The sequence below is a fragment of the Dromiciops gliroides genome, chromosome 2 (genome assembly GCF_019393635.1).
Source record: "Dromiciops gliroides isolate mDroGli1 chromosome 2, mDroGli1.pri, whole genome shotgun sequence".
NCBI lineage: Eukaryota > Metazoa > Chordata > Mammalia > Microbiotheria > Microbiotheriidae > Dromiciops > Dromiciops gliroides.
Genome location: NC_057862.1, coordinates 19,180,625 through 19,194,484, shown reverse-complemented (window position 1 = coordinate 19,194,484; position 13,860 = coordinate 19,180,625). Strand labels below are relative to the sequence as shown.

Genomic DNA, 13,860 nt, shown 5'->3' with positions numbered 1-13,860 from the left:
TTGTTTTTTAAGGCATCCTTTCTTTGGCTATCTTGTGAAGTGAAATTGCTTCTTTTAATCCCATGGTTAGTAGGCCAGAAACAGTTGCAGAATATCTGTGCCTGCTCCAGTATTTCTTCAAGGAACTTCTAATACATGTCCTCACAATTATATTAAAAGCCAGCTTTCCAGACCCTCCATGTCATTAAATATTATCCAAAGAACCATATGCATGTGCCAGGCATCACTATAGGATGACCATGTGAAGGCTATATAAGATACTGATGAAGGGGTGAACCTTTAAGAACTGGGTTTTCCATTACATTGAACACAGTTAGTGGAATGTTATTATCATATAAGAACAGAAACATTAAGTAGGAAAGGACATAAGAGTCATCTGGGCCAACCTGTATCTGATCAAAGATCCTTTCTCTAAAGATAGAATGGGGATCAGGTACCTGAATAATTAATCTGCTTTTGCTTAAAGACACTCAGTGAGGAGGATCCATTGCTGTCCAAAGCAAATCATTCCACTTTAGAGTACCTCTAATGATGAGAAGGAACTGTCTTGCTTTTGTCCGTAACTCAAAGATTAGTGGTGTGTGCTGCTCAAATGAAAGGTTCATTATTTGTTTCCATCAAAAAATTAAATTTAATATACTCTTTACTAAATCGTCCTTGTCTCCCTTTACCAGCTCCCCAAAGTAAAATCAAACCCCATGTTATAAGTGTATATCCTCGAGCAAAACATGCTCTCTACAAAGAGCATATCCAAAACAAAACAAAACAAAACAAAAAAGCTCTCAGTCTTCAATCTGAATCCATTGCTTCTATCAGATGGTGGGTAGTATGTCTCATAAATATTCTATTTTTAGCTACATTGATTTTCTTTATATAAACACATTTAATTTTAAGTATTCCTATTATCCTTTCTCTTTTTCAGTTATGAATACATCTGACAGGTTCTTTTTTTTCTTGTTCTAATTCATTTATGGTATCACACTTTCTGGATAAATTATGTATTCACTTAGAGATCTTCTTAGCATTCTTTGTCAGATGCTCTTCTCCAGGTTTAAATTTTCATCTGACTAATTAGCACTTCAATGAAAAGATAACCTGTATGAAAATATATGTTCTTTTTTTAGTTGTTGGGTAAGAGTTTTGAGAGGGAAATGATTTGATGATTTTCTTCACAATCAGCAATGGAAAATGTATGACAAATGTTAAAAATTCCAATAATTTCACTCTAGGAAAGAGGAAGATGGTTAGTAGAGATTTCCTCTTCGTAGTGTGGGCACTTTGACAATAGTGTACCATAAGTTGGATGTGAATAATCTTTCTGTTACTGCTGCTACTCATTTTAAAACCAATAAGACACTTGCATATAATAATAGGAATATGAGGCCAAGGATGAGAATTATTCTTACATTTTTTCTTTATCTTCTTGGAGTTTTGTGGCTTTGAACTTTTTAAAGGGTGTGCAAAACATGGGTTGGGTATAGCAGCTTAGAGATGGAAAATACATATAAATATGTGAGGAAAGGTGAAGAGAATTGGTACTTAATTGGGGAAGATGGTATTGATTTGTATCTCTCTTAAATATTTTGATGTTGTGGGGACCAATTTTTAATTGGGGAGTATTAGGTAAGTGGCTCACCACAATATTGGGGAAAGGAAGGAGATCTACAGCCTCCCTCAGAACAGGATTTATTTTAACAAGAATGAACTTAAAAACAAAACAAAACAAAACACAAACAGGATCAGTAGGATCAAGGGAAAGGAAATAAAATGGGGAAAGGTAAATTATACAACCTGAAAAAATACCTCCGCCCAGGAATCAGCTGAGAATATGCAGCAGAACTCCTGTCGCCTTCCAGAGTCCAGCTAGAAGGCTCAATTCTCCTCCCCCAATCCCAGAAAAAATCCACACAGCCCCAGCCAATGGGATGACTGCTCTGACAGTCACATGGTTGCCCTCACTAGGCTTCCAATCATTATAACTTTGCTAGGCCCATGTAGGCATCGGGAGTGGTGATGACAAGAGGTGCCAGCACCACAGCAATGGCTACAGCCAGTAGGTAGAGTACCTTGAGGTTTGCAGAGCCCCAGGCCAGTGCGTGGCAAGGCATAAAAACCTCAAATAACAATTTATTCTTTACAATGTCTAACAGGTATGTTAGACTGAAAGAAAAATAAAATCTTAATGTTAAAATTAATTAAGGGAGTTTTTAAGTGGAAGTCTGTAAATTGAATAGACCTGATTTGGTGATCTCCATTTTGGTGATAAGCAACCAATTTTAGAACTGGGTGCCCATGTCAGAGTTTATGGGAAGCAGTACTCAAAGAAAGAGAGAAGCCCTAAGAAGTCTGCTTCAAACAGTCAATCAAGAAAGCTACTTTATCCCTAGGAAAACTATCAGCATAATTGACCATATCAGTAACAAAAACAACAACAAAAAAACATATTATAGCAATAGATACAAAAAAGTTTTTGACAAAATACAACATTCATTCCTTTTAAAAGTACTAGAAAGCCAAAGAATAAATAGAGCTTTCTTTAAAAATGTTAAGTAGTATCTATCAAAAACCATCAACAAGCATTATCTATAACAGGGATAAGCTAAAAGCCTTTCCAATAAGATGTGAAGTGAAGCCACAATACCGATTATCACCACTATCATTCAATATTGTACTAGCAATGCTGGTTTTAACAATAAGAAGAGAAAAAAGTAATTGGAGAAATTAGAAGCAACAAGGAAACACATCTACTACTCTTTGCATATGATACAGCAGTATACTTAAAGAATCATAGAACATCAAATGCAAAACTAGTTGAAACAATTAACAGTTTCAGGCAAGTTGCAGAATATAAAATAAACCCATATAAATATCTGCATTTCTTTATATTACCTACCAATTCCAGTAGGAAGGAAGAGATAGAGAGAGAAATTCCATTTAAAAATAATCAATAGGTCAGCTGTGCGGCACAGTAGATAAAGCACCGGCCCTAGATTCAGGAGGACCTGAGTTCAAATCCAGCCTCAAACACTTGACACTTACTAGCTGGGTGACCCTGGGGAAATCACTTAACTCTTATTGCCCCTCCAAAAGTAATGAATAATAATCATTAAAAAATGTGAAGGAAGGTGGCCTAGTAGTACCAGAACTCAAACTTTATTATGAAGTAGTAATCATCAAATTTATCTGGTATTAGTTAAGAAATAGAGTGGTGGATCAGTGGTATAGAATATGTACCTAATATTCCACTTAATGACAATAGTAATCTCGTGTTTGATAAACCCAAAGATCTAAACTTTTGGGACAAGAATTCGCTATTTGTCAAAATTGGTAGATAAACTAGTAAGCAGTGTGGCAGAAGTTAGGTATAGACCAATATCTCATACTGTGTACCAAGACAAGGTCAAAATAAGTACATGATGTTAACATAAAGGGTGATGGCGTAAACACATCAGGGGACCATGGAATATCTTATCTCTCAGATCTATGGATAAAGAAAGAATTTATGACCAAACAAGAAATAGCATTACAACATATAAATGGGGGCAGCTAGGTAGAACAGTGGATAAAGCACCAGCCCTGGATTCAGGAAGACCTGAGTTCAAATCCGGCATCAGAAACTTGACACTTACTAGCTGTGTGACCCTAGGGAAGTCACTTAACCCTCATTGCTCCGCGTTTTTGCACAAACAAAACCAGTGATGCCAAAATTAGAAGGATAGCAGGAAACTAGGGGGATATATGCAGTTTAATTTACAATGTGAAATTGAAAATTGATAGTAAGTGTCAAGGGAATGAGGTCAGATTTAAACTCAGGTCCTCCTGAATCCAGGGCTGGTGCTCTATCTACTGCAACACCTAGCTGCTCCCCATTTTATATTATTTTAATAATACGTATTCAATTAATTATGTACTAATGATCATTCCAGTATGTATTGCTTGGCCTCCCCATTATGGGAATTTGAACTTCCTTAAGCCGGCAATTCAAATCTGTGAAGTTGACTGATTATGAAAAAAGATGAGTCACCACGATTATAGGATGTTTGCCCAGCAATGAGGCTCTAAATAAAGCTCATTTTTTAAAAAATCCCAAATGTTATTTTTCCATGTAATTTAGATAGATAGATAGATAGATCGATCTAGAGCTAGATATGGAATATACTAGAACAAAAAGAAAAAATACTCATTTGATGCTGACTTGTTAAACGGTACTGTGTGAAAATCAATGTGATCAGTGATAATGTGAAGACATTGCACTGGTACTGAAAAAACTTGCACTGGTACTGAAAAAAATGATATTGCAAGTATAACTAGTAATTGATATTGGGGGAACACAGGAATGAGTGCTCAAACTATTATTTTAGATGAGTTTAATTCCTCAGTGAAACCATATACCCTCAAAGCTGAGGAAAGATAATGTTGGATTATATCATTTATTATGAATATTTCGATGTGTTTCCATGTGTTTCCTCAGATCCCTAACCTCTGAAGATCTGGCAGGTTTTGAATGGTGTAACTGAGTAACACAGTCTTCTCCCAGCCCTAAAACATCTACTTGGACAGAAAAACTTTTGTAAACAAAAGGAAGCTGGAGCCCACTCCTCCCCCTAGGGACATGTCTCTCTGTCCTTGCTATTGGCCCAACAAGATTTGGGATGATCTCATCTAGCAAGGGAAAACCAAGCCACTGAAAGCCTGATAGAGATGGCTTATGTGTTCCTAGCCAAAGATTGCTAGAGGAAGCTGCTTTTCTTAGAAAAACAAACAAACAAACAAAAACAACATAGTGGGGCAGGTCAGCCATATTTGAAAGCCATTTTTCCTAGTTGTTAGCTTTTGAGATAGCAAACCTCTTAGTACTCAGTTATGTGCAGCCAGGCCAATCAGAAGGGAGACACTCCTAAGGACAAAAAACAAAGTGAAGCAAAATAAAACAATACGAAAACCCCAAACAACCAAAGAAAAAACTGGGCCAAATATCACTACTGGTCTTTTGGCACAAAGGCAAGGTATAAGAGACTCCTATTACCAGGCATGCCCCTCCTAATAAGGAGATCTTGCTTGGCTAATTGTCTTTGCTTGCTCTTTTTAAAATTTCTGAGTCCCATGAGGAGAAGATGTTAGTGCTTTGAAAATCCAACTTGCTAGTGATATTGGGATCTGAGAACCTTGGATTTTATGAGGGCTACAAGTACAGTGCATAACTTTGATATCCAGAGAAACACTGAAAAGGATTGAGGTAATGTGCTCCCTATTATGTTAGCAATTTTAAGTATCTTTCATGTAAACAGACAAAACACATGCATATGCACAGATATCTATATATACATATCCTAAACTATTGATATTTTCTATTACATTAAGGTTATATAAGTTTTCTATGGGAGAGGCCTTAAATAAAGGGCCTAGACCTAGTGCCATGTGGCTGTATTTTATTTTATTTTATTTTTTAAGTGAGGCAATTGGGGTTAAGTGACTTGCCCAAGGTCACACAGCTAGTAAGTGTGTGTTAAGTGTCTGATGCCAGATTTGAACTAAGGTACTCCTGACTTCAGGGCCGGTGCTCTATCCACTGCGCCACCTAGCTGCTCTGTGACTGTATTTTAAAGAGATTTTTGTAGACAGAGAAGAATGAGGTGTGAGTCAACATAGTTCAAAGGAGAAAAAAGGAACCAAAGAAACAACAATCACACTGACTTCTGAGTCAGAGGACTGGTATCAAACCCTGCCTGCCACTTACTACCTATGGGATCACTGGTAAGTTATTTTATGCTCCTGTTTCTCAGGTTCCTCATGTGTAAAATGAGGTCATGTTAGACTAGATGATCTCTGATATCCCTTCCACCTTTACATATAGTCACATATGAATCTAGCCCAGAAAGAAGAATAAAATGAGCAAAGAGAGAAGCAGGGATTATCCAGAGGCTGGAGAAAAGCACTTTTAAATGCTCCATGTCCTTTTATCCTTACAACCACCCTGTGAGCATTTCCAATGAGGAAATTAAGGCTCAGAGAGTTTAAGCAACCCATCCATGCCCTTCTGGTTAATAAGAATCAAAGTCTGGATTCACAAATGCCTCCTAACTCAAAGATCACCATTCTTACCCCTAACACATAGGACTGGACTCATTCCACCATCTCACAATTGTATACTTTTCATTAGAGCAGCTGGAGAAAGTAATTCAATTCCACTAGTATTTATTAAGTGCCTACTATGTGCCAGGAATTGTGTTAAGTACGAGGGATACAAAAGGGCAAAGGCTTCTTGCCCTCATGGAGTTCACAATCTAATGGGGAGACAGCATATAAATAAGGATGTATAAACAAGCTATATAGAGTATACACTGGGGGTAAACTCAGAAGGAAGGTTCTAGAATTAAGAGGGATTATGAACAGGAATAGTATTTTTTCTTTCTTTTTTTGTGGGGCAATGAGGGTTAAATGACTTGCCCAAGGTCACATAGCTAGTGAGTGTCAAGTGTCCGAGGCCAGATTTGAACTCAGGTCCTCCTGAATCCCAGGCTGGTGCTTTATCCACTTTGCCACCTAGCTGCCCCCTAGGAACAGGAATAGTATTAAATCAAGACTGTTATTAGATTATTAAGAGATGTAAATAACGATTCTAGTTTATATTTTATCCAAAATAAGTTTAGAATTTATCCTTCAGTGATATTAGGGGCCTACTGAAAATGTCCTTCAAGAATAGGGAAGGACAGTTCCTGTCCAATCCATGTTGAGAAATCTGAGGGGAATGAAGCCTAAAATTGTCCTTTGACATACTTGTGGTAGTCTGATATTGACAAATATGTCCGAGAATGTATTTTCCTGATGAAATCATAGGTTATTTCCTTAGACTGTTCTCTAACTAGGCATTACATTTTCCCCCAGTCAGCTCTTGATTGAGTGGCTAATGAGGAATATTCTGAAATGAATTCTTGAAAGCAAATGTAACTAAAATTGATTTCACACTCCCCTCCTCAATTTTTTTTTTTTAGTTTCTGTTTTTTTTTTTTTTTAATACCAGTTCTGAAAAGATGTTACCACTGAAACCTTGGAATATTTATGAAATGAATCATAGCTTATAATTCTGAACATCAAATTCGATGGATTTTTCAAAACTAATTTATTTGGTGAAGAGTGAGATTCAATAACCATATGAAGGCCCAAGTGACTATGAAGAGCAATGATTTAAGATTCTGTTTGTTACTATGGAACACAAGAGAAGGTTACCCATCTGTCCCCATTATTACTTATACCTTACAGGTTTAGTATGAGAAGTAACTACAAGAAAAATGACTGTGTATCTGCCTACAGTCTATGTAACTTGTTTCAATAAAAGGACAAAATATTTTTAGATAGAGGCAGAGAGTAGGCGATGAAAAGAGCACTGTGTTCTGAGGTCTGGTTGCCAATCCTGGCTTTTCCACTGACATACTCAATCACTTGTGCCATATTACTTCCTATCATGGGTCTCAGCTTCACAAAACTGCACAATTGGATGGTTGAGCTTGATGATCTCTGGATTCAGACTTTTCTAATTCTAGATTAAGGAGTTGAAGGAACAGTGTGCCCTATCTATCAGAACGCAATACCCTAGGCCTATGCCTTAAACAATTCATGAGTCATAGAATTTCTGGTACATTTCTGGGCATATACAGAGCAAAGGGAACACTACAATCTTTGGTCTTTTGGGGTTCTCTACAGCTACTCCTTCATCCTCTCCCATCCTCACAATACATAATCAGACTTGTAACATTTCCACTTTGTGTCCTTCTAGCCTGCTTACACATCTGGTCATCAGCTAGCACTGCACACGTCCTCCTTTCACCCCATCCCCACCTCACTTCTGAACCACAGACTTTATTAAAGACTAAATTTTTTAATGGACTGGAAATGTGGTCTGGGCTAGTAAATTATGATCAGTACTTACAAAGTGCTCATTATCTAGTAAAATAAATTGTAGGTAGAAACTTTGTCAGTGACAGGCATAAAAAAGGGGAGTATGAAATTGAATGTAAAATAATAAAATCAGGGTTTATTATTCCATTATGTTTCTCATTCATCTTGCTCACTTCTAGGACTTGTTGTTATAATAAACACTGCAGCTTCAAATCAATCTACCACACCAAGATACCGAAAGAGATGTTTTAGCACTTATTTTCAGAAGTCCTTAATTTTCCATTAGAGTGTCTTCATTAGTTCAGAGCCTCTCTACTTCCTTATTAAAAGAAAACGATCTACACTGGTGGACATCAGAATCCACATTATTGGTTTGGATGGGACTAATTTTAAGAGTGTGTCAATATAGAGAGGAGTATACCTGTGGAAAGAACACTGGCTCATAAACCAGAGGATCTGTAACACTTACTGTAAACATGACCCTGGCAAGGCAATTCATGTAGTCTCAGTGGTCTCATCTGTAAGATGAGTTTTGGATTGCATGACCTTTAATGCCATGACAATGTCTAATTCTATGAGCTTGTAACCAGAATTCAAATCCTGATTCTGTCACTATACTAAGTGTGATCTTCGCTAAATCTTCCCATCTCATTAAACCTCAGTCTTCTTATTTCTAATGTGTAAAGCTAGTCTAGGTGGACTTTGAAGCCCCATTTGTCTCTAGATCTATGATCCTGTAACTTGGTTTTCCAATCATGAATTGACCAGTTACTATCAGTGGACCTTGGGCAAGTTACAACCTCTTTGTGGGAGAATTCCTTATATCTACAATGAAGGTATTAGACAAGATGCTTTCTTAGGACCCTTCCAGCTTTAAATGACCCCATGCTTCTAGTCAGCTTCCAGTTAGCCATCCCTATCATAGCTGGATATATCCTTGATCTTTCAGTCCCACACTTATTTAACAAAAACAAAACAAAACAAAACACTTCAAGAATACTGCTATTTAAAACTACCTTTTTCCATTTATTATAGGAAGTGGGGATAAGTGGCCATGCTGCTGTGAACACGCCCGATCTCCTCTGATCTCAGAAGCTGAGCAGGGTCAGGCCTGGTTAGTACTTGGATGCGAGACCACCTGGGAATACCAGGTGCTGTAGACTTTTGGTTCCAAATGTAACGATTGGAATAACGCCACCTGCTGGATACTTACTGTAGAGGAGTTCTGCCCATGAAGCGAAGGTCTTTGAGGGCAAGACCAGGCATCAGGAAGTGACGCGGACGAGTGGGAGGAGGAAGGAAGAGACTGGCGCTCAGTCTCGCGCTCTCTTTCCTGAGGACGCTGGCGGAGAAGGGAGCTAGAAATGTGCTCTCCCTTTAATAGATAGGAATCTAGGCCTTTTTCTCTCTCTTTACCAAATTCTTATTCTCCTTAATAAATGCTTAAAAGTCTAACTCTTGCTAAAGCTTATAATTTATTGGCGACCACTCATTAGATATTTTAGACAGACTAGCTAGAATTTTAGCCCTTAACACAAAGGTTTGTCATGCTGGGGTGGGAGTGGGGATAAGCCCCCACTCTCTATAAAATGCTCCAATAGCGTGTGTCTCAAATAGCCTCTGACAACCTAAGCCCAACTCCTGGCCTTCTCATGGCGGAAGGCAAGTCACTGGTGCCTTAAAACCAGTCACTTCAGGCAGGTGGGTCTCATTAGCCTTGGCAGGCAACCACCTAGGGGAAGGAAACCCTGATTTTAAACCTCCACTGCCTTGTGGCTATACCCATATATGGGAAAGGCTTTGGGAGTTAACCCTGAGGAAAAATCAGGAGTCGGAGTCCCTTAGGCAGTTGGATGTTGGACATCACATCCCTCTGGCAACTCCTGCGGTGGCACTGGTGCCACACTGTACTGGCTCTGCCTCTCCTTTGGATCCACCAGTGTCGCGGAGAGGGAAAACCCGCTGCATGGGCAACAGCTTGTTTTCCAGTTGATCCGCCCAGGCCAGCACTCTAGAGAGGACACACCAGCTACTCCTCATGGGGTAGATACAACACGGGATGTGGCAGTTAATGTTTATAAGTCACTCAGGAGCTGCGGCTCCCCTATCGGACTGCACAGCCACACTGTGGCCTGTGGTTCTTCAAGGTGCTAACCATAGTCGTCTGCCACTGGTGGAGGCCTACTACTATTATAGGAAGTGGGGGAAGGGGAATTGGGGAAAAGTTAGATTCACTTTATGAGAGTTTTACTTTTGGAATTTTCTTTAGGTCTTACAAGACATAAAACAAGTTATTTAGAATAATATGACTTACTAGAAGTATTACTATAGACATTTTCACAGTTCCCAGGTACAGCATGATCATCACTTATTCTTCATACTATTTAGGTTCCTACCCAGTGAGATTTCCCAGTGGAAAAATCTTGACTCTGAAGTCAATAAATTGGGTTCAAAGGATCTGAAACATCCTGTATGATCTTTTTTTTTTTTTTTTTTTTTTTTTTTTTTTTTTGCGGGGCAATGGGGGTTAAGTGACTTGCCCAGGGTCACACAGCTGGTAAGTGTCAAATGTCTGAGGCCGGATTTGAACTCAGGTACTCCTGAATCCAGGGCCGGTGCTTTATCCACTGTGCCACCTAGCCGCCCCCCATCCTGTATGATCTTGCACAATTCACTGAAGCTCTGTAAGCCACAATCTCCTTCTCTATAAAAGAGGGCAGGACCTGATGCCTTTGGAGGCACCTTTCAATTCTAGGTCTATGAACTCATAACTTCCCTTGCCATCATGTACATCATACATAATTTATTCTCTATATTGTCTCTTCTTTTTACATATTTCTTTGCATATTGTCTCCGTGGTTAGATTGTAAACTTCTTGAGCTCGACTCTTTGATTTTCTTTATATTTCTAGTGCTTAACAGTGTCTGGTACAGATAGTAAGAACTTAATAAATGTTTGCTGATTTGACTTATTTGTCTCATTTTGTAATGGATTGTTTTTTATCTCAACCCATCAGCCAAGGTTCCTGGAGCTGGAGGATATTAGGCAGAAAGTCAAGGCACTGGTGAGCTAAGGAAAGGTTAGGGATAAAAAGTAGGGGATGAAACTTGGCAGGGTTTTGCAGAATACTTATAAGCAGAGAGTGAGGAGAAATCTATGGTTTGGGAGTTGGACAAATCATTGTTAGTCATTCCATCAAAGGAAGAATGTGGGTTGAAAACTCAAGTAAGCCATCAGGGTAGCAGAAATGATAATAACTACCATTCACAGATTTCTTTTAAGTTTCTAGGAATGTCTTTAGCAGAACAGCCTAGGAGCAAGGTTGTTGGAACCCATTTCCCATTTTACAGATTAGAAAAACTGAGACTCAGAGAGGTAAAGCTCAAATTAATTTCTGACCAGCAGTGAATGTCAGAGTTAAGACTAGAAACCAAGTTGACTGACTCTAGGATCAGGATTCTTTTCATTCTGTCACAAGGAATAGATTCTGAAATAAAACATTGGATACTTCTTGGACAGTAGGCACCCCTGAGCTACATCTGGCCAAGGGCCAGTTGGTAGAAACTTGGAAGTTCTGTATTTAGAGGGCCAAGAGATACCAAAACAAATTCAGGACCTACATGAACACAATTACAAAACACTTTTCACTTAAATAAAGTAAGATCTAAGCAATTAGAAAAAGGTTAATTACTCATGGGTAGGCTGGATCAATAAATTAAAATGACAACTCAAACTATATTAATTTACTTATTCAGTGCCATACCAATCAAACTACCAAAAATGTTTTATAGAACTGAAAAAATATAAAATCAATGTGGAATAATAAAAAAGTCAAGATATCAAGGGAATTAATGAAAAGAAATAAGAAGGAAGGTGGCCTACCAGTATCAGATCTCAAACTGTATTTCAAAGTAGTAATCATTAAAAAAATCTGGGACAGTTAAAGAAATAGTTTAGTAGACCAATGGAATAGATTAGGTACATAATACACAGTAGTAAATGATCATAGTAATATATTGTCTGATAATTGTAAAGATCCAAGCATTTGGGACAAAAACTCACTATTCAACAAAAATTGCTGGGAAAATAGAAAGAAGTTACTCTTATGAGGAATAAGTGCTATGCCTATGATTTCACTTGTCTAGGGGAATCTTAGGTGAAGACAACATTTCTACCAATGCAGTTTGGCTCCTTTTCTGCAACGTATAATCTTAAGAAGTTTTCTAAAACACCTAGATATTAAGTAACAACTTGCCAAGGGTCGCACATCCAGAATATGTAAAATGAAAGATTTGAACCCAAGACTTTCTTGCCTTTAGACCTGCTCTTTAATCCCTGTACTAAGGTTGCTTCATCTTTAGATATTCAGTCAACTAATCAGATGATAAAAATGTATTAAGCATCTGCAATGTGCCAAGCAATATGCTAAGCACTAGGGATACAAATACAAAACAAAACAAAATAAAACAAACCAACCAACAAATAAACTAACAAAAAACAACAGATTTTCTCTGTTGTAAAGGAATGTACAATCTAATGGGAAAGTCAACAGAGGAAAGGAAGCTCAAAATGTAGTTGGGTTCTTGGCTAGGAATGATATCCAATGTGGACACATGATGAATAATTCAGAGAAGTTGCAAAGTAATGTAATCAGATGAGAATTGATTAGACATTCTGAGCTAAGATTTCTCCTTAAATGGAAATTTTGGAGTGCATGGCTCCACCCTCCAATCAGAGTTATAGAGGATTATATAAGTGGAGTACTAAGTTGGTGGGAGCTTTTGGGGTGATGCTTTTTCTGGGCATGGTGGAGAAATCAGAGATGTCCCAGAGTAGTACAATCACTATTCCATTATATCCTTCCAATAACCTAGTGTGATGTTTAAAATCTAAATTGTGGTTGCCTTAAATTAGAAGCTTTAGCACCAGTCCTTGGGCATTAAATATTTATTAAAGCATAAAGATATTCCCATGGAGTTCAGAAAGTTAAGAAAAAAGCCTATTTAGCCTAGAGTTCTAGCCTGGTCTGGTTCTTCCTCAAGTCCTCTGCCACAAGCCTGCTTCAATCACAAACTCTCTCCAGCAAACTGATTGTGGAAGCTTTTTATAGGTCTGAAACAGAGGCGATCCTTACATACTGCTTCAAGCTGATTGGTTGGCAGCATCCAAATCCATTGGTTCTGAAGGTATTCTCAAGGTGTGATTACAATCCAGTTAACTTGAAGTAGGCTAATCAGCAGTTAATCACTCTCACTTGATTCAATCAGTCTATATTAATCTCCAGGTGTGTCTTTGAGTATCTGCTAAATCTCATTATTTCATCACACTAGTGACATAGATGCTTAAAATTATCACTAACCCCATCTTACAGATGAGGAAACTGGGCCAAGGGATGTGAAGTGACCTGTTCATGATCACCTGCCCATTCCAGTGATGCATCAAAGGAAGAGTTTAATGGAGGTAGAACTTCATAAAATTAGAGAAAACAAATTTCCTATATGAACCTCACAATATATCTAACTTTCCCTTCTGTGTGATATGGGTAATGGAGAATAGGGAGTTCCAAACCCATTCAGCAGAAACATTCATGGGTTTTCATGAAAAAGCCATGGGGAAATGAAGCTAAAATGCCTCTCCCATTGGGCAAAAGTGGGTTTTTTCTCTGTGTGCACCATTTACAATGATTAGCTTAAAGAAGGGCAAAGGAGTGGATTGCCTTAGTAACTCCCCCATGATGTTGCTTGGCTCTGTTTTAACACTGTATTTAAAATGTCTTTTCTCAAGTGGAAAGTCAGGGACTCAATTGCTTTCCCTTGTATTTGCCTGCCTCCAGCTAACGGTTTTAAAATTAGGAAGAAGGGAAATAACACATACACACAGCCAGTGTGTGTTAGAAAAAACATTTGAACTAAGGTCTGTGGAAAATCCATGGAGGAAATATGTAGATCAATTTCATGGCAGCAG

General features: G+C 38.1%; 1 pseudogene; it reads left to right on the top strand.

Moving 5' to 3' along the window:
• The first annotated feature begins 8,940 nt into the window (after positions 1-8,940).
• LOC122744962 lies at positions 8,941-9,059 on the top strand (annotated as a pseudogene).
• The last annotated feature ends 4,801 nt before the right edge of the window (positions 9,060-13,860 follow it).